Source organism: Chaetodon trifascialis, chromosome 1, assembly GCF_039877785.1.
Source record: "Chaetodon trifascialis isolate fChaTrf1 chromosome 1, fChaTrf1.hap1, whole genome shotgun sequence".
NCBI classification, from domain to species: Eukaryota; Metazoa; Chordata; class Actinopteri; order Chaetodontiformes; family Chaetodontidae; genus Chaetodon; species Chaetodon trifascialis.
Window position 1 is genome coordinate 15,158,424 of NC_092056.1, and position 19,439 is coordinate 15,177,862.

The window sequence follows — 19,439 nt, forward strand, 5'->3', positions numbered from 1 at the left end:
ACAAGGAAAATCTCAACCTCGAAAATAATTTCCTTTCTCCTTTCATTTAGTGTGAAATAATTTCTGACAGCACAGCAAACAACATACTCTGGTTTAATTTTGATGAGCTTAGACAGCACAATTGCTAGCTCCACACCAGTAGAGGAAAAGTTGTGCCTCAAGATGCTATGAATAAAAACAGGCAAATTAATTCAATTAATAAATAGAATATAAAAAAGCAGATGGAACATACTGACTTTACTGTTATAGCAACAGAAATTAATCTACAGTTTTCCATGCAGTGCTGACTTTCAGACTTCATTTTGAATTATATCTGTATTATTAATGGTGGGCTAAAACCAACACTTCCCTGTTTCTCTGCGCAGTACGGTGTGATGATGCTACAGCCTCAATCAGCCTTTAACCCCTGCCCTTAGACAAGGTAAAGGCATCCATTCCCCTGACTCCAGGTCAGTAAGTAAGCTTGTATTTTTGGATGGCTGCTGCCGATTGCGTATGCACTTTAATAAGCGGGCTGCAGGTCAGGCAGATTTATAGGCCCATGGTGGGGTGGAGGGACCGGACTCCCTTGGCCTCCAGCTTCCCTCTGCGCCATTACGCCAGAGTGAGATATAGTGGGATATTGATCCCAATGCCACTTCATTTCGCAATAACTATTACACGATATTCTCCCGGGCTGCGCGTGGCTCCTGATTTATGCTGCCTTGCTATTTACATTAGCAGTAAGTGTTTTTCTATATCAACTGCGGAGGGTCTTACAGCTGCACAAATGGACATGTGAACATTCACATTCTATACCATACCTGTCTTTTTGCTGCCTTTGATGCCTTTTCACAGTGGCAGGGGTGCTTAACACACCGCTGACTTCTAGGTGAGTAATGGAAGATACAGACATAAGCATGCTGAAGAATATGTCCCAGCCTTCATTACAGTTGCGAGATTGACCTTGAGGCAATGTTTCTGTCCTGTATTATATCTTATTTAAAATACCTGCTTGATCACATCCGCTCTTTAGACTCCTATCATATTCAGGGCAGTGCTTTTAAATTATTTCATATCATTTCCACTTTAGTGGATAGAAAGCAATCTATGCAGAGATGATTGCTGCATCTGTGTAGAGATACAAAACCATAATTTGTGTTAAATAGTGTAGTGTATTTGCATTTAGATATTACATTTATTTAACACATCAGATTTACAGTGCATCCACCATCATACAGCATTGTACTCTACGTAGCTAGTAAAACTCAGAACATTCAGACATTTTCACTGTGTTACTGAGTGAAAATATGTCTTAGCCAGAAGCAAATTTAATTGAATGCTGACAATTTGTAAATTATATCATATGAAAGAAATTGTTGTCATGATCAGGATAATTAGGATAAGCAGCCGGTGCCTCCTGAACCAGCTGCATACTCCAGAGCTGGGTCTTTGCCAAAGTGGCTTCCCTTGCAGTGCCAGGCTGGTGCTGAGCGTTTGTTTACACACAGAGGAAAGCTGTGTCAATGGCAGAGTAGGAGACATGAATGGGGAGGAAGGGTAGGAGACAGACCCTGTTAGTGCTGACATTCCCACAGGCAGCCCCCACAGGGGGCACTGCGCCTCAGATGCCATCACTGCTACATTGTGCCACAACAGAAAACAAAAGGACTAATGACCCTTAATTGCTTTGGAGCCATTTAAAATCAGATGAGTGTCTCCTAAACTGCAGTATGTAAATCAAATCCCCCTCCTCATCGCTCTTCCCAGTCTACCCCCTAAGCTCTCTCCCCTGGCACAATCAGGTCTTTTTCTCATAAGGGGGCGGCCAGCTTAGCAGGCTCGCTGCCAAGTGAGGGGAGCTGGCAAGCGTGGTAATGTGCAGACACTTGTTGCTACAATGCCTGCCTGTTACGGCAGCACATGGTAGAAATGGGGTGGCTGAGGGGCGTGTGTGAGGAGCAGATGGGCATACTATAGCCTCCACGTGCTACCATATTAAACATGGTAATAGAAAAGAAGTGTGCTCTGCTCTTGGCTTTCAAAGCTTGCAGACACTGCGTGCATGTCCCATTCATTAATAGGCCCATTCATATGCAACATGAAGTTTGATTGTACACAAACGTCCCATTAGGGAGGAAGGGGTTGGTTAGTGAATGCAAGTCAGTGAGTGTGTGTGTGTGTGTGTGTGTGTGTGTGTGTGTGTGTGTGTGTGTGTGTGTGTGTGTGTGTGTGTGTGTGTGTGTGTTTCTGCAAGTGCAGTTGCTTGTGCCTGTTTGCATGCATGTTTGCATATTTTTGAAAGTGACAGTTTGCTTTGTGTATGCTTAAAGGGATTGTATAAAGTTAAGATAAGGTTGCATACTTTAGATTGAATGGTAGAGGACATTTTAATCGTACAACTTTATATTATTAAGTAGTATTATATAGAGATCACTACAATGTTGGTTAGAATATTAATAATTGCAATTATGAAAAATGAAAGTAGAAAAACATTTGAGATATTTATATTTTTCAAGTTTTGATTGCAATATATTCAGAATATATTACAATAAAACATGTTACAATAAAAAGAAAACTACAAAAGACTATGAAGAAAATATGTTATATATTTTGAAACGAAAACATATTTCAGACGCAAAATAACAGACCTACTGAATGACCTCAGCTGCTGAGTTTAACCACAGTAGACTGAGCTGCACGCCAGGCAGGCGTCTGAAGCCCTTGACCCAGTGAGGTGAGCAATGTCCTCCTGTGTCCCACTGCTCCCACCACACCCATTAACATCAAGCCTTAATGCATTTCCTATATCTGCATGCTATTCTGCTATATGGAGTCCCTGGTGATTTAAAGACAGCAACAAACCTGTCCTATTTTCAGAGTGACATTATTGATAGACTGTCACTTCAGATTGTAGGTAACTGCTAATGGTTATTTTATGGTGCATATGTCAAATCTGATGTGTACTTTTTCCCCGTCTTGTCTCTTACTCTATCTTTCCCTGTTTTATTTGAGTCTAATGATTGCCTCGAGATCACTGCCACACTTTTATTAGAACAGAATACAGCTCCCTTACTATGTCATAATATTAACAAAATTAACCTTTTCTGGAAAATGACCTTCCAAGTACCGCTGCAAAAATAATCCTTTTATTCTTTGACTGATATGTTATTGATTGTAAAACTCTCATATTATGACTTATCTGTTTGCATTATTCCTCTTGTCTTATGTGTACAAAGCTGAATCAAAGAATGCGAAAATTAGATTCACCAGTGAATCCGTGCAATCCCACACTGATTAAGCATGTACTTGCTTTTAATGATTATCATGCTAAAAGCCAGCTCCAAAACAGACCACCACCTCCTCTTCATCCCTCCACTCTTTGTCCACTCCACTCTTTGTCTCCACTCTTGTTTGTGAAGATGTGAAGATTCTCAGTCACCCCCTCTTGTCATGGATTAACCTCCACAATAAAAGTCAAAGCAAAAATAAAAAATAAAAAAAGCTAATTTGGCTTTACACTATGAGAATGAAACTATCTTGCTCTTTGCTGAAGGACAAGGCATGCAGAGAACAATGTTTGATAAAAAAAAAAAAAAAAGAGAGAGAGAGAGAGAGTAAAATGCTATGACAGGACAAAGTAGACTAGGTAAGAGAGAGGTCTAGAAAGAAAGGGAGAACAAGAAAGAGATAGCAGAGGAAGCAAATGAATAAATTCATGGGGCACAAAATGAAAAGAAAGATGGAGGGGAATGGAGTAAAGGAAGGGAGTTGGAGTCATCAGTGGAAGATTTTTATTGTCCGGACACAGGAGATGCACACAAAAGCACTGGGAAGATTCAATTAAGTATCATATGCAGTGACCTTATTGCCATGGTTACGGAACAGTGGAAAATATTAATCAAGCCTGCACTTGCAACAGGGAGAAAGACGGTGGAAGGAGAGACAGAAGGAAGACAGCGATGAGAGACAGAGTATGGACGGAGAGAGAATAATGGCACAGTCAATGTGTGTGTGTGTGATTTCATGTGTGTTTTAATGAGCACATTTGCAAATGTCCATGACTTTCCTCACCTAGCTTTGGACGTCTGCATGCTGACACTGAACATGCAATTTTTGACGATGGATTTTCAAATCCAAAAATATATTTCAGTAATGAAAAATAAAATAAAGAAAGCTACCATGCTGCCATCAAAACTCGTCTGGCTCACATTTGCACAAAGAGGAGTTGCAAAATGTGGAATGAGCTCAATTCAGATCTCATTTCATACAGGGGTGAACTCACTTTTCAGCTCACAAAGATTTGTTTTAGCTTGCTCTCTGTATTTCAGGTTGAACTTCATGTGCCCAAATGTCTGTTGATGCTTTCTTGGTAAAAGGAAGAAAAAAAAAATAAAAAAAATCTCGAATCCATCACACACGAGTGAATTCATTAATAACAAAACTCGCAAATGTTTGCCACATGCAAATGAAATGTTTTCATCCATCAATGTGTTTTTTTCTGTGCAATGGTAAACTTACACATGGTTCTAAATAAATCCTCTAAAAACCAGTGCTTGCATATTGTTACAGACGCTGAAAAATTATGACGATCATTTCAATCATATTCCATTATGATGTTCCTCTCAGTCACATTTCCCTGCACACTGCAGAAGGGGAAAGTTGAAGATTGTTCTGTTTGATGAAGCTGTAGAGTGTTTGCTCGCTGTCTGCAGGGACTGTCTTGAAAACAATCTATCTGAAACTCCCCCGCTGAGCAAAATGTTAAATAAACAAAGGCGGGGATAAACAAAATCCCTCCATTTCAATGTCACTGAGAAGAAAGCTAACATTTTAATGCTGCGATTGTGAAAAGGAGGTGGCAGCCATAACGCGATCATAGTTTAAACTCTGGACACATGGTGGAATTATTTAGTTTTTCTCAAAATAGTTAATTATAAATACGGTGGCTGTAGTAATATAAGTGTCACACTTGCTTCAGCCATGAGGCAGTAAAATAACCTCTCTTTCTTAATTTGCCGTTCCTTCAAGGAGAATCATTTTAGACTTCTCCTGATATCGATAATAGTATAGTTTTTAATAATACATGATAACAGATAGTGTAATTTGCAGAAAGAGAAATGGAAGGATGCTAAAAGGTGAAACGAAATGAAAGAATTAATGCACCTTTAAAGGTTTAAAGCCAACATATTTTTGGAAAACATGTACAATAATTCATTTTGTGGTCACATGGAGAAAATAACATACAGCAGAATCAGTATTACAGGGTAAATGTAACCTGATGCACCAGATGGTTTGTTACACAGAACCATCTGGGAAGTCATCCTTGAAAACTGCCTGGAAAAGGGCAAACGCTTTCAAAAAACACCTGGCAGGTAATTGGACAAACCATCTGTCTATCACCATCTCTCACGAGCGAACAACGAATCATTTGATGTATGTAAGACTCCTGCCAAGAAAACGTCTTTTCTCTGAAGAAAAGCCTTCAGTGCCGTTCTTTGCTCTTCTTTGAGTGAAGAAATACGCTCCAGTTATGATAAAACTGATCCTATAGCATCTATGCTAGCCTGTTTAGGAGCCACCAGTCGCTTCTTTTGTTGTTGTCACACCTAAACCACGCCTGCAGCTGCCAGTAGTTCATCATAGGATGCTGATTGGTTCAAAATGACTGTAGTTTGGCCACATGCACTTAGCTTGAAGCCTGGCGAGATGGACTCTCGTGATCTCGCAAATCCAGCTGCCTCACACGGTAAGGGTGTACAGCTCAGACTACCCCAGACATAACATTAGATGTTTTTTTTGTCAACTATTCTTTTAGTATTGTTGAAACCACCTTGGGCACACCCCAGGGTATTATCTTTAGACCACTGATTTTTTTCCAATATAATGTTATTCACTGAGACAACTCCAGTTTTCACTGTTATGCTGACAACACTCAACTTTATCTCTTCACTGACCATTAAATTATATAGTCACTATTGGTGCTGTGTTAAAAACATGATGACACACAACATGTCATAACTAACCTCAGATAAATCAGAGTTTTCATTATCATTCTTGACTTACCAAATGCTGTGAACTAAGTGTCATCTTTGATAACAAACTAAGAGGGACAAACGAAAAAATAAGACAAATTAACAGTATTAAAATGTTTGATCATGTCACTCATGCTTGCATGATGTGGTGGCTTGATTACAAGTCACTACATATTTAATTACACCAAAATGGTGGTTTAGTCTGTAGTTAACAGAGATAGCTGCAGCCAGAATCACACAGCAGAGAAGAAATTGTTCCTATCTTTGTGGCCCTAATATCCAGACGCTAAAGATGTCTGTTTTTTCTTCATGATGGATCCTTTCCTGTCTGAGGAAATTAAGAAAGCCACCTGAGCAGAATCTTTCAAGTCTCAATTAAAAACTTGCGTCAGACTTGCTTCGACTTGAACTGTGTCATTTTCTCTTTTAGAACTGTTATAAACACTTCACCCAGCCGTCTACGTTGATAGCATTATTTTAGTCTCAATCTAGCATGGCAGGTATACTTAATTAATGACTTAAAAGATAAACTGATTATCACAATTGCTGTTAAGTGATGCTGTGTCATTCTGCATATTAATGAATCAAACAATCATTCCAGCTCTAAATTGCAGCTAAATGTTATACTGTGATAAACTGTATGTAACATGGTACATTAACACGGCTCCATTTTGCTAATTTATCCTGACAGGTGCATGAAGCAAATGTCAGACTGCTAGTTGACACAAGAGGCTTATACTCTGTCTGCTGTATGAAACTAACTTGCACAGATCCTTGAGAATTACATCACAATTTGCAAAGAGGTTGCAGTCTCAAGAGACAGCAACAACCTGTTATTTTGCAGATAAAAATATTCAAATCATTGTGAAAAATAATTTGATGAAGTTTGGGGGTTTCATTAAAGCATGAAAAAAGCATTTGAAGTTTTAGCATGCAGTTACTAAACTCCAATGAAAAACTTCACTGAACATTGAGCTGCAACACAGAACTTCAACGACAGAAGTTTTTTAAGAAGTTGGCGGAAGTAGGTTCTTTTATGAGTGATTTGAAGAGTGACAGGCAGTGGTCATGCAGGAAATCAGCCAATAAAGTCATAACTGAGTGATTTGAGTTCAACATTGGTTCCATCCCCTGCCTACTCTAATCCTGAGCCCTAGTGTCTGAAATTCCCCTGCCCATCCCGGGTAGCAGAGCCTGGAAGGACCTATGGGTGAGACACAGACTGAGGTGTAACAGGAGAGGGCCTGAGCAGAGTGGCTGTTAAAGTGCCTGATGTGACCATGACCACTTCCAGAAACAATTTAATTCCACAGCTTCAGCCATCTCCAGCTGATCTACTCCTCCAAGGTCATTAACTGTGGCACAGAAGGTCACATGATTAATGAGTGACAGACCCTCTGGTGCAATAACGTGTATGAATGTGGCCCATTAATTAGACAGGGGGGCCAGAGAGAATGAATGGCCAGGGACAGCTTGGCCCCCTCACAACCCCGTCCTTCCCAGACCCCATTTTTCATTTTCATCTGCACAAACAGACACATATAACCACTCATAATATTCCCAAAATACCATCTTTTCTCTTAAAAAATAAAATAAACCAATATTTTGCAGCATCCCAACAATGTACAGCACATTACAACATTTAAACCAAACACACAGTCAGCCCGACTGAAAAGCAAGCGGTTTTCTGAGTCTGACTGGCCATGCTTCAGTGCAGCTAAATGGGTCCAACTGCTGCTTAGAAGTGCTGTGAGCACTGGCCTCAGGTTGATCTGGGTATCAAGCATCAGAACTTTGTGTTGTTGCAGTCTTTTTCTAGGACTATGATAAGCACGCTGCATTACTGAGGGCAATCTCCAAGAGGAAATGAAACATTCTGCTGCCACAGACTGGCTTTATTAGAGACAACAAGTCCGGCCTCTCAGGATATACAGATCAGGAAATTTAATTGATGCTGACTGACTGTCAATGCACTCCTATAGCTGGGAGAAACAAGAGTGTTTAACACTGCTCCATTGTAAATAGTATTCATTTCTCAGTCTAATCAACTTAATGCAATTCCAATAAGTCCATTTCTTAGAGTGGCCTTGTTGATTTGAAACCTCATAGCCCTCTGTTTTATTTTCACCAGTGCCAACAAATGTAATGGCTGCTAAGTATATTGGGCAATAATATAAGAATGCTCTACATCCAGTGCATGCATTTCAATTTTACCTTGAGGTCATAGCATTATGGATATACCCCAGTGGGGTCATTAATCATAAATACATACACTGTATGTAATAACAACCAGTCGGGAGAAATAGACTTCAGGGAAGGTTTCAGATGAGGACTTGTGTAAGACCAGGGACATTATGGCTATCTATGTAAACAAATCTCATCAGTTCACCCACTGCACCTGGGTCAGTGTTTTCCCAAAGCTGGCACACAGTCAGGCAGTCAGTATATGTATATAGAAGTACAAATTTCCAACTGTCATTGTCCCAGAAACATAATAAGCAGTGACAGGGTGAGCCAAATTCACTCAGCGCTCAACCAGGAAAACTACATCTTTTGGAAAACAGGAAAAACACGAAGATGTTGAGATGTGTGTTTGTGTAATGATGTTTTATCGTGAGACGAATTCTAGGTCATAGGATATTTATCTGTCATTATGAATATGGAGGAATAATAATTTATGAGGCATGCTGATAATAAACATAATTTTGAAAGGTACGGCTGACATTTTTACACTACTTTTTATAAATGAACAACAAAAATAAAATAAAAATATTCTTGCATCTTATCAAACAGTCACAGAACCCCTTGACCCTTCTGAATAAAGCCTCTCTCTGGAGATTTGACACACATCTCTCAGCACAGATCTGAAGACAGCCATGAATGTTGTTTGCCCTCTGATATATTTTTAATATTCAGATCATATCAAATATGTCCTCTTTCAATAATTGATCTATCTATCTACTGGCAACATAACACATGCTGAGCTTTGGCATGTGATTTCTATGCCCCAGTCTGTATATCTTCTTCTCTTTTTCCAGTATGATAAGGAGAGCTCAGGCTGCTCCCAAGATGTGATGCACTTGGCCAGGGGAGATACCCCGGGCATGCTCCACCGAACCCTGTGACCACAAACTAGCTGTCAGTCATTAACACTGCAAAGCTGCATTTGCTGTGTCCACACTCAATATCAGAGATGAAGATGCGCTACTTGATTATGATTATGAGAATAAGTCAATATTTCTGTCCTTGCGTTAATTGATATTAAAAATTCTCTGTTTTTTTTTGTTTGTTTTTTTTCCAAAATCACACAAGCATTTCAGCTGCTGATTCAGATGTCTTATATTTAAAGTCGGTTGTACTGCGTGTTAGCATCCTGCCTGATGAAAACGTGTTGGAAAGGTCATACATGCACTTAGGCATTTTAAAATGACAGCCGCTGTAAAACCAAATATGTTCTAAAACAGTTTTTTCTAAAGGAACACAGTGCAACACAAACATATCAGAGTCTAATGGAGTGAGTGTTTTTCATCCTGTCTTTTGACCAACAGCATCTCCTGTGGTGGCTCATTTCCTTAGTGCAAGAGGTTCCCACCCTCCATCGCAGCCAGGCTTCAGGGGGCATGGTGGATAGAATGCGAGATGGAGGGAAGGAGCAAAGTAGAAGAGGGAAACCATGCTGGGAGAAAGGAAATCTTCCATGTGCAGAAGCAGAGTGGCTAGAGGACATTTCACGCTAATGGCGGCCGGGCCAATTGAAATGACTGCAGCGCTGCATGATTTGAAGGTCAGGAGACAGCGGATTATATTCCAGTGGTGGCGAAGGGGGATTGGAGGAGTAAAATGGTGCCTCTCCTCCACCCGGCCCCTCCTCCTCTCCTGAATTATTGCAGAACAGCCAAGATGGAATCAACATAGCACCAAACCCCACCATCATTACACTTACACACAGCACACCATGAAACATATAGCACTGCTCCGGTCTGTTCTGCACCCATACTGTACATCACAATGAGAAATTCTGCTCTGGAAAATTCAGAAGCTCAGTTTGTGAAACTAAACAACACAACAAACCACCCAGCTCCCTCTTCAGCATATCATGCTTTAACTGTTTCTAATTATATAACCAAATTGTATTTATTCTCTCCAGGAGTACCATTAAAATATATTCAGTACAATATATAAGATCTCAAGAGCAAATTGTGATAAAATGTTGTGTAAAAGATGACAATTTGCTTGTGAAGGCCAAAGCATGATGAGACTTCTTCAGTAAACTGTCAATGCTCTTATTTTTATCCTTGAGAAGGCACCACAATAAAACAAACAATTAGGTTTCCTCCTGTAGACATGGGTGACACAGTGGATAAAACACCATGGCTGAAAAAGCACAATTTATGGTTGGGCTTACAGATGAGGGTGCAAAACTTATTCGCACATGAGAAAAGCATCAAGTGATTATGCACATGACTGCAGTAATCAGCTGTAATAAGATGTGGAATGACCATACGTATTTACTCCAGACACTGTGTGAGGCAGGCCAGCGTGATTACATCGGATTTTCATCCAATGACATTAGAGATTCAAGGCAAAAGAACCTCGAGCATAACATGCAAACACACATGAAAACAACAACAAATGAGGCGACAAGGATGTCAAGCAGAATTTCACAAATCAGGGACATTAATGTAATTAAACTAATCCCTTGGAGGCATCAGCTCCTCTATCTGCTTGAAGTAGTTTCATGACTTACAGAGGCTGTGCAATTTTAGCACAATCCCCATTAGAAACTGCACATCTGAAGGATTCTGACCATCAAAGTGGCAACATGTTTAGTGTTTATCAAACTTATAGGTGCAGTCAGAAAAACTGTCCAGTAACAGGTATTTAGATGTGGCTCTTCCCAGCGTCAGTAAACACTGCCAGTAAATACTTGCAGGCGGCATCCAATCCGAGCTGCTCGACAGCACTGACAGCACTGAGGTGGACGTCTCATAGGAGGAGAGCGGATGCCACTCTTTGTGACGGGCCAATAGGGGAGTTTATTTCATTGAAGGAGGAAAGCACACACACACTTCCAGCCATGGCAGCATTCACATGCTAACACAAGCCCGAAAAGCAAATCAGTGAATTTAAAGTCATCTCAAATATCTTGTGTTGCTTTGTTGCAATATATGTTATACAAAGAAAAGGGAAAAGGGTGGATGCTAGAAACCTTACGGAGCCAAGAGGTGCAAACACAAAAGGAAGAGAGAAAGAGATTTGGATCTTACCATACTGTACCACCTACAGTAATGATTTTTTTATTTTGTCATATTTATAGATAGGAAATAAACTAATTTCTGGTAAGCTCCCAAATCCTCAGAACATCCAACATTATATTACCAACATGACGAATCAATTAAACTGCAAAAGTGGGACTAAAAATGACTGTTTTGTTCTTCCATTTGCAATTGATTCTATTAACTTCAAATATTCATTCATTTCAATGAAAGTGACATTTCATGAAAATGAAAGAGAAAAGGGGCCTTTTTATACTACAGAAAACTACAGGGTACATTGTGTTTGATATAAATTTTTAGAAGAAAATATTTTTTATTACAAAAACATGACAACACTTTGCAATTAAGGTACAACTCTTCACCATTAACTAGCTGCTTTTAGCATGCACATCAGTAGCATATAGGCTCTTAATTGGTCATTGTGAAACACTTATCAATGCCTTATTCTGCAAGACCATATTCTACAACTACTAGGGCATTAAGCAAGAGTTTTCCCTCAAGAACCTCCTAATTGTTTCTTATTGATAGTAAGGAAGAAACTCTAAAACTTAATAACCCTAACCCACAGAGTAATGCAGTAGTAAGTGAGTAAAATATAACTACTAATAAAGAGCCAATGTGGTAATAATATGCATGCTAAAAAGCAACTGGTTACTGGTGAATATGAGTACCTTAATGTAAAGTGTAACCAAAAGTATTGGTTAGCACAAGCATACCACGTCAGTCCTGACACACAATAAGCAAAGGTTTTCCTTAGGTCAGTAGTGTTTTATGGCCTGTGCTGTCGTGTGCAGGATGGAGAGACACACGCAGAGATACTGCTAAAATTCTCCTTCACTGGATGGTGCACTTGTGAAACTCTACAGGAGATAACGGGCGACCAAGGTAGCCCAGTCAATCCAGAGCATGTTTGAATGGCTGACCATGTTAAGCTCTTAAAGCAGGCATTAATCCAGGATTTCAGGAGCAGAGCTAAGTTTGGCATGTTATCATGGCAAGGCCCAGACCTCAGCTGGAGTTCAATCACTATGCAGACGCACCAACAGCCTCAGCCACACAGGCCTCAGACATGACTAGCACTACAACTGGACTGCAAAAAAAAAGTGTTCAGACAAAATAACACAAAATCCCTAAATGACCAGTGTCTCAAAGTGATGTATGTGACTTTTTACTTGATTCATTAGTTGCTCTGTATCATTTGAGTTTGTCTTGATTCACTAAAAATAGAGACAACAAAGTGAGTGAATGCCCCATCTGCAGTGTTAGGTGATGCATTCTAGCAGGGTCTGCTCAGAGCACTGGCTCTCACACAGCCTGAGCAACCTCTCTGGCCAGCCTCTGTGGTAGCCTCGCCCCTCCAGACATAGACAGGCCAGACCTGAGCAGAGCACACAGCAGAGCCTTCCCTGCTCTGCCCGACTCCAGATACACACAGGCCAGCCCAGATCAACATCGAAGATAGCCGCGCAGGCAGACAAACATATTAAGAACTGACAGCTCCTGACCATGCATCTGCAAAAGTAGCATCATCACATGTTAGCAGTGGCACAAATACCCATCAGCCAGTACGGCAGCAACAAGCGCACAGTCATGTGACTGGATGCACAAACAAATGTATATGCAGGGGCCCACACATGCACGCACACAAACACACACACATGCACACCGATCCTGGGGTGCAGTCAGAGGGCTTGGGCCAGGGCTTAGGGCTAGAGCACTGGCTTAGGGAACTGGGTGTGCTTGCTGGCAGATGGGGGATATTAGGGGCAGTGTGTTGACTGATAAATCTTCCTGCACAGTGTAGGACCCGAGTTATCATCTGACATATGAAAAAATACCAGAGAAGCTGTGGAGAAAGGAGAGGAAATTAAATGAGAGGGGGATGAAAAAGGGGAGCAAACCAGCATTGTAGCAGGCATCTGTTTTGCTCCTCATCCTCTCCCACAAACACACACACACACACACTGCATGTGGAAGTAAACACACTGTCAGTGCAATCTACATATCAGATTTCATTCATGTTTCTTCATTTATTCTGCTTGTGTCTTGAGCACAGCTAAAACACTGTATGGCTAATACTCGTGTCAAAAAATAGTCTTGTACGCTTGTAAGAATACCTTCTACTTCCTGTGTGAGATTTATGGAGCTTAGAATCTGGATCATCACTGTGTGACAGTCTTCATTTATGTATATTGTTTACTGTATCACAGAGGATAAAAAGACACCTACTGATAGTTGCATGACATTTTGATTTAAACTTTAATTATAACGGTAGTCTTACTGCAAAGGGGGGAAATATGGAGTTGAATACTCTCTTTTATTTTGTGTCTTTCCTCTCAGTTTGGCAGGAAAATCTCATGAAGCAGAGGGTTTGATGGCTAGTTTTTGGCACAATGTGTTGCAAACGCTGGAGGATGGATACACCTTTAATTCAAGATAGGAAAGCAAGAAAAATGTGATGCTCTGTATCTGTGAAAAAGTACAGCACACTTTCTGAAACTGCATGCACACTTGGATGCCAGTTTATTAGGCACACCTAAATCTAATGCATTGCAGTTCATCAGCACTGCAATAAATCTTTCTTTTAACAAGGTAACAATGTTCAGTTTCTGTTGAAAGGAGGGCAGAGAGGTGGTGATTTAAGTTTACAGTCATTTTGAAGGTTGTAGTTTGTGTTGCTGTTGAACTGCATAGTGTAAAACTAAGTTTTTAATGTTTCTAACCCTATTTATATCAGTGAGGGTAGATTCTGTCTGTATTTTTTATAAATATGCCCTAATGAAAATCCCTGTCAGTGAACACAGTGAAATAAAGAGTGCTAAAGTCCACAGTCACTGGACTAAAACATATTGTATTTTATTTTGAACACCTGCCCAAGAGCCATGTCAGCTCTGTGAGTGGACAGATAATTCTCCAATCAACACTTGTCGACTCCAAATAATTGCAACTGAAAAAAAATCAACACTTATTAACACTGGGAGAGTTGCTGTGCATGGTATTTGGGTTTATGTGTGTGTTAGTGAGTGTGAGTGAGTAAGTGAGTTAGTTAGTGTGTGTGAGGGGGAGAGAGAGAGAGAGAGAGAGGGAGAGAGAGAGAGAGAGAGAGAGAGAGAGAGAGAGGGAGAGAGAGAGAGAGAGAGAGAGGGAGAGAGAGTCCAAATGGATTTCAGCCCTGGAATAAATCACTGTCGCCACAGAAACAAGCCGACAGCTGTGATGGATGGCTGAAATTTTTGTGTTGATGTCTTTAGTATTGCTGACAATTTGGTAGTCCTGGCTTTTCCACTTTTCCTGTGCTTGCGTGTGGCTAAACACATCTAAATGCTGGCCATACCTAGTCACAGTGTTGTACACCTGCTCAAAGTCCTCTTTTGGATAAAATGATCCCTTTGTGCCATGCAAAGAGCCTAATATTAGAAATTCATAAACTGTAAGTACAGTTCTTAAAAATTATGATTACTTTTTTTTTGGTATGAATGAAACATTTCCCCCATTAAATGTTTGCACTGTAATGTCACAGAAACTTTCTGAAATTTCTGAATGCTTTTCCAGAAGTGGCACATCACTGTGAATACAACTTTCTGTGATGAAACGGTGGACACCATCTTGTGCGCGTGGAGTATGGTCACATGTTCTTTTTGCACCTGTTTGCACTGACCCTCTCATTGGGTAACGTGTCGCCATATGACAGTGACTGTTAGGTGTGTTTGGAGGATACTCTGTCATTGGCATCTACTCTCAACTCCGTCCACTCAAACAGAGGATGACAGTGATTTCCTTTTTTTTTTTTTTTGTCCGCATGCTTTACTCCCAGTCCTGTAATCTGGCCTACTCCAGTGCAACTGGGCGACAACCCTGCCCCTGCCCTAAATGCAGTCACCCTCTTTTCTAATACACAGCATCACAGCGCGCGCACGCGCGCACACACACACACACACACACACACACACACACACACACACACACACACACACACACACACACACACACACACACACACACACACACACACACACACACACACACACACACACACACACTCTGACTTAACTTTTCCAAAAATAAAACATGCATTTACTTTTTAGAAAAAGGCTGTACACAATGCACTTTATACAAAATCTATAAGGATAAGCAGAAAGTTATGTAAACACTATACACCCTGACACACACACACACACACACACACATACACACACACAAAGTAAAGAGTTGGGCCGCTCTCAGCCAGCCCCCCCACGTCCAGTGTTTCCATCTGCTCTCACCTGGCAGGATCAAAAAGAGCACACTTCCCACAAACTTACAAAGAATCAATACTTTCTCCAGCAAAACAAAGCAGTCACAGCCTCAGCCTCAGTCCCAGCACCACACTAACTGTACTCAAAGTACTGTAGACTGAAAGAAAGAATCCACAGAGCAGAAATTAAAAAAGGATTTACTGACCTTACTGTCTTTTTTTCCTCCCCTTTCTTTCTGACGTCCAATCCCCTCTTTTTCTTCTGCTGGTTCTTGTCCTCTAAACCTCTAGCCTAAGTAAGTCATGCAGGAGCTGCTTCCTGCTCCTGCACAGCCCTACGCCACTGTATTAGTCTGATTTCACACTCTGCAGCCTAGCCTCTTGTCCTGAAGGGGACGGTGAATGTGCTGCTTATTTAGAAGCCGACGCGCACTACCTGGGCTTGTAGGCAGCTGTTTAAAGCACGAGGCAACATCCAGGGTGCATAATACCCCCTCTTCCTTACACACACACACACATCTTCTCTCTCTCTCCCTCTCGCTCAAACACACATGCACACACTCACTAGCTGGCTGGCTCAGGCAAGATAGGCAACGGCGCAAACACACGAGCGCGCGCACACACACACACTCACATTCACTCACGCACGCGAGCAGGAGTGAAATACACACACATGCGAGCGGGCTGTCAGAGGTCTCTCTACCTTGGCTGGGATAGCAGGCAGTGTGAGAATACACACACAGGCACACTGAGATGGGCTGGCTGCTCCGTTCTGTCTCCTTCTCTCTAAGTGTTTAGAAGACAATTTCAACAAGGGATTGCTCCCAATCTACTAGGGTGATCCACATGGATGAGTTATAATATGCTTGCCACTCTCTCCCTCTCTCTTGGCCCCCCTCTTCTTCCTCTGTTCCCCCTCTCTCTCTCTCATTCTCCGGCTCACTCTCTTACTCTCTCTCTGTCTCACTCTTTCGCTCTCATGCTCGTTGTTTTAGCCTATTATCGAGCCGTCACCGCTTTCAGTTCAGGAGGAAAGCCTTCCCTTCTTGGATTCTATATTTCTCTTCTCTCTGGGTGTGCATGAGATGGGCCAGAAGACTGACTCCACCTGAATGCGTATTAGTGAAATGCATTATTTATTGCAAAGCTGCATTCATTTTTTTTTTTTTTTCCCCTGATATGCCGGTGGACACGAGGGGGAAGGGAGCAGCGGTGGTGGCTGCATCAGCAGCGAAGGGGTGTATCTGTGGTGTGTGTGTGTGTGTGTGTTTGGGGGAGGCAGGGGTGGCAGTGGGGGGTAGAGATGAGGGGTCAGGATTTGGGATAGCGGGGGTCTGAAGGGAGGTGAAAAGAATACATAAGATATCATTTTAATTTATTTATTTATTCAGTGACAGGGATTGCCTTATCATCCAGAGTGCTGCTTAATGACATCACTGCTGGCTTCTCCAAGCTGTCCCAAATCACAGTGCCATTCATTTTTTCATCAAAAACCTGTGTGTGTGTGTGTGTGTGTGTGTGTGTGTGTGTGTGTGTGTGTGTGTGTACGAGACAGAGAGAAAGATAAAGTGAGAGTGAGGGAGACGATCATAAAAAGTGTAAAAAAAAACACAAACAAGATTTCACAGTCAAAAACACAACTCATTTGTAAATTATTATTCTCTACTGTTGAAAAATGACCAGAAAACATAATCTGTTAAGAATAAATTACACGAAAAAAAATTTGATGTACGCAAAATTAATTACATTGCCTACACTAATTTGAACAATGTTCATTATCTACAAAGTATATGAGTCAGTTTCAGAAGATGGTTCTGTTTAGAAATGTCTAATTAAAGGGCTACATCCATTTCAGCTGAAGTAATTTAAAAATGCTGATCACTTTAACTCACTCACATTTTTGAATGCAAGATAATTTAGTAATTTTTGGAACTGTTACTCTATTTTAATTAAATGTAATCAATTACTTCAGCTCCTTAATTCCATCATTCATGTGAATTTAAAGGCACTTTCACTCTATAACACGAGGATCGGAAAATATTTCTAAGCCTTTCAGTTATTTAGTTATTCATATGTTTAATTAGTATATGATTAATCATCTGAGTGAACCATGTTTCTGTGGCTAAAGTAAGCTGACTTTCAATAAAAACACATTTGTTGAAATTTTGGAACATAAAATACAGACACGACCTGCCTTTTTGTTTTACCATTTACAGCATTTACAGATATTCAAGAGGGTTAAAACAAATCCCTGATAGAGCCTCTGCACTTTAGACGAGCTGTTTGAGTTTAACTGACGGAAAAAAATTTAAAACATATAATAAATGCATATTAATAGGAGTCCAAGATGACATTAAAACAAACACAAACTTGAAACAGTAACCCAGTTTCTTTGTTTGTGTGTGTGTGTGTGTGTGCGTGTGCGTGCATGTCTGCGTGTGTGTGTGGGTTTAGTGCAGAGTATGAAAAATTCACATATGGGCTGCACACACATCCCCCCAACACACTGCCTAATGTGTGTCTGACATGGCTTTTGCAGAAATAAAGTGTAATCAGAGCATTAAAATGGAACCTTCTACGATGTATGAATATATAAATATTTTTGATTTCACAAGTTTAACTGCTGGACACAAGAAGTCCTCGACCTCGCTGTAAAGTCCAGTCTCAGTGTTTGTGCACTGGAGGCTTCAAGTGTCCTCATCACACTTGTATTTGCTGAATATTGGGCCAGGATTGGCTTCCAGAGTGTTTGCGATGTCACAAATCAGGCTCGTAGGCCCGCCTCTTAAAATCAGATTTTCAATGAGCAGAGAGAAAATTTACATTTTGAACAGATGAATGTGAAAGCAGCCTTCAGGTGTCAAAGTGCACACACACCACTCGACACAGTGAAGCGCAGACTTCAACTAAAGGAACAAGAATCAGTGGAGGAGGGCTTTAAATGAAGTCTCTAACACACCTGTGTGCATCAAAAATAAATGTCCTTCATTCATTTTGTCCCATTTATCTGTGTTTTACAGACTAAAACTGTAATTCTTAACAAACTACAAAACAAGATACAAGGTTTAAATCTGGATCTTTACCTCTAATTGTGTTGACTGCTGGAACATAAAAGCAGTTGAATTATCAGTCCCTAAACAATGAGTGTGACTGCGTTTCTTTTGAGACCCTATAAAAAGATAGACTGGCCTTACATTGCATAGAGTATGTGCTGGAGTCAGACACAGAGAGGGGAGGGGGGGCTGGAAGTGACTGTGTAAGCTGGAGTTGCCACGCTGGTCAACAGGCTGCCGCAATGTGCACCCATGGGGGCAAGCAGCCAGGCGCGAGTCATGACTGCAGAGTGGACCCCCAAGACTCTGTCAGCACTATCAGCCTCGCTTCTCTCCGGCAGCAGGAGAAACAGACCAACACAACAGAAACACAAGCATCCAGCAAAATCATTCAGTATGAAGGCCGAAAGCCTCCGCTGAATACCTAATTGTCATTTTCTCCACAGCACAGTGAAGTTAAACTCAAATAGATTTAATCTCCCCCCAAAAAAACTTCAAACAAAGATCAATTTAACAACTAATGAACACGACGTTACGCAGTTTCACATCTGCAAAAAAGATTTGGAGTTAATTGTTTATGCAATCCATGACTGTCCATGTGACGCTCACTTTATTATACAGAAGTCTAATTGAGTCCCAGCTGTCTGCCCCCAGTGGAGCCTGTTAACTGCTTGGTCCTCAGCCACAGGATGCCCATCGACTGTACCTGCAAAAGGAAATGATGTGGCCCAGGGCCCAGCCAGGCCATTCTATCACCGCCATTAAGGCTTAAGCAGAACTGGAAAATTACTCCATTGGCATTAACAGTCCATCTCAATCATTTTAATACTATCATAATCATGAGACTTTCTAATATTATTTT

General features: G+C 40.9%; 1 protein-coding gene across 1 annotated transcript in view; it reads right to left on the reverse strand.

The window, feature by feature from the left end:
- Positions 1 to 15,933, reverse strand: part of zfhx3b (zinc finger homeobox 3b) — a 214,270-nt gene extending 198,337 nt beyond the window's left edge. The window contains exon 1 of the mRNA XM_070960027.1: positions 15,731 to 15,933. The gene's annotated coding sequence lies outside the window, so the exon portion shown is untranslated. The remainder of the gene's footprint in view (positions 1 to 15,730) is intronic.
- Between the last annotated feature and the right edge of the window lie 3,506 nt (positions 15,934 to 19,439).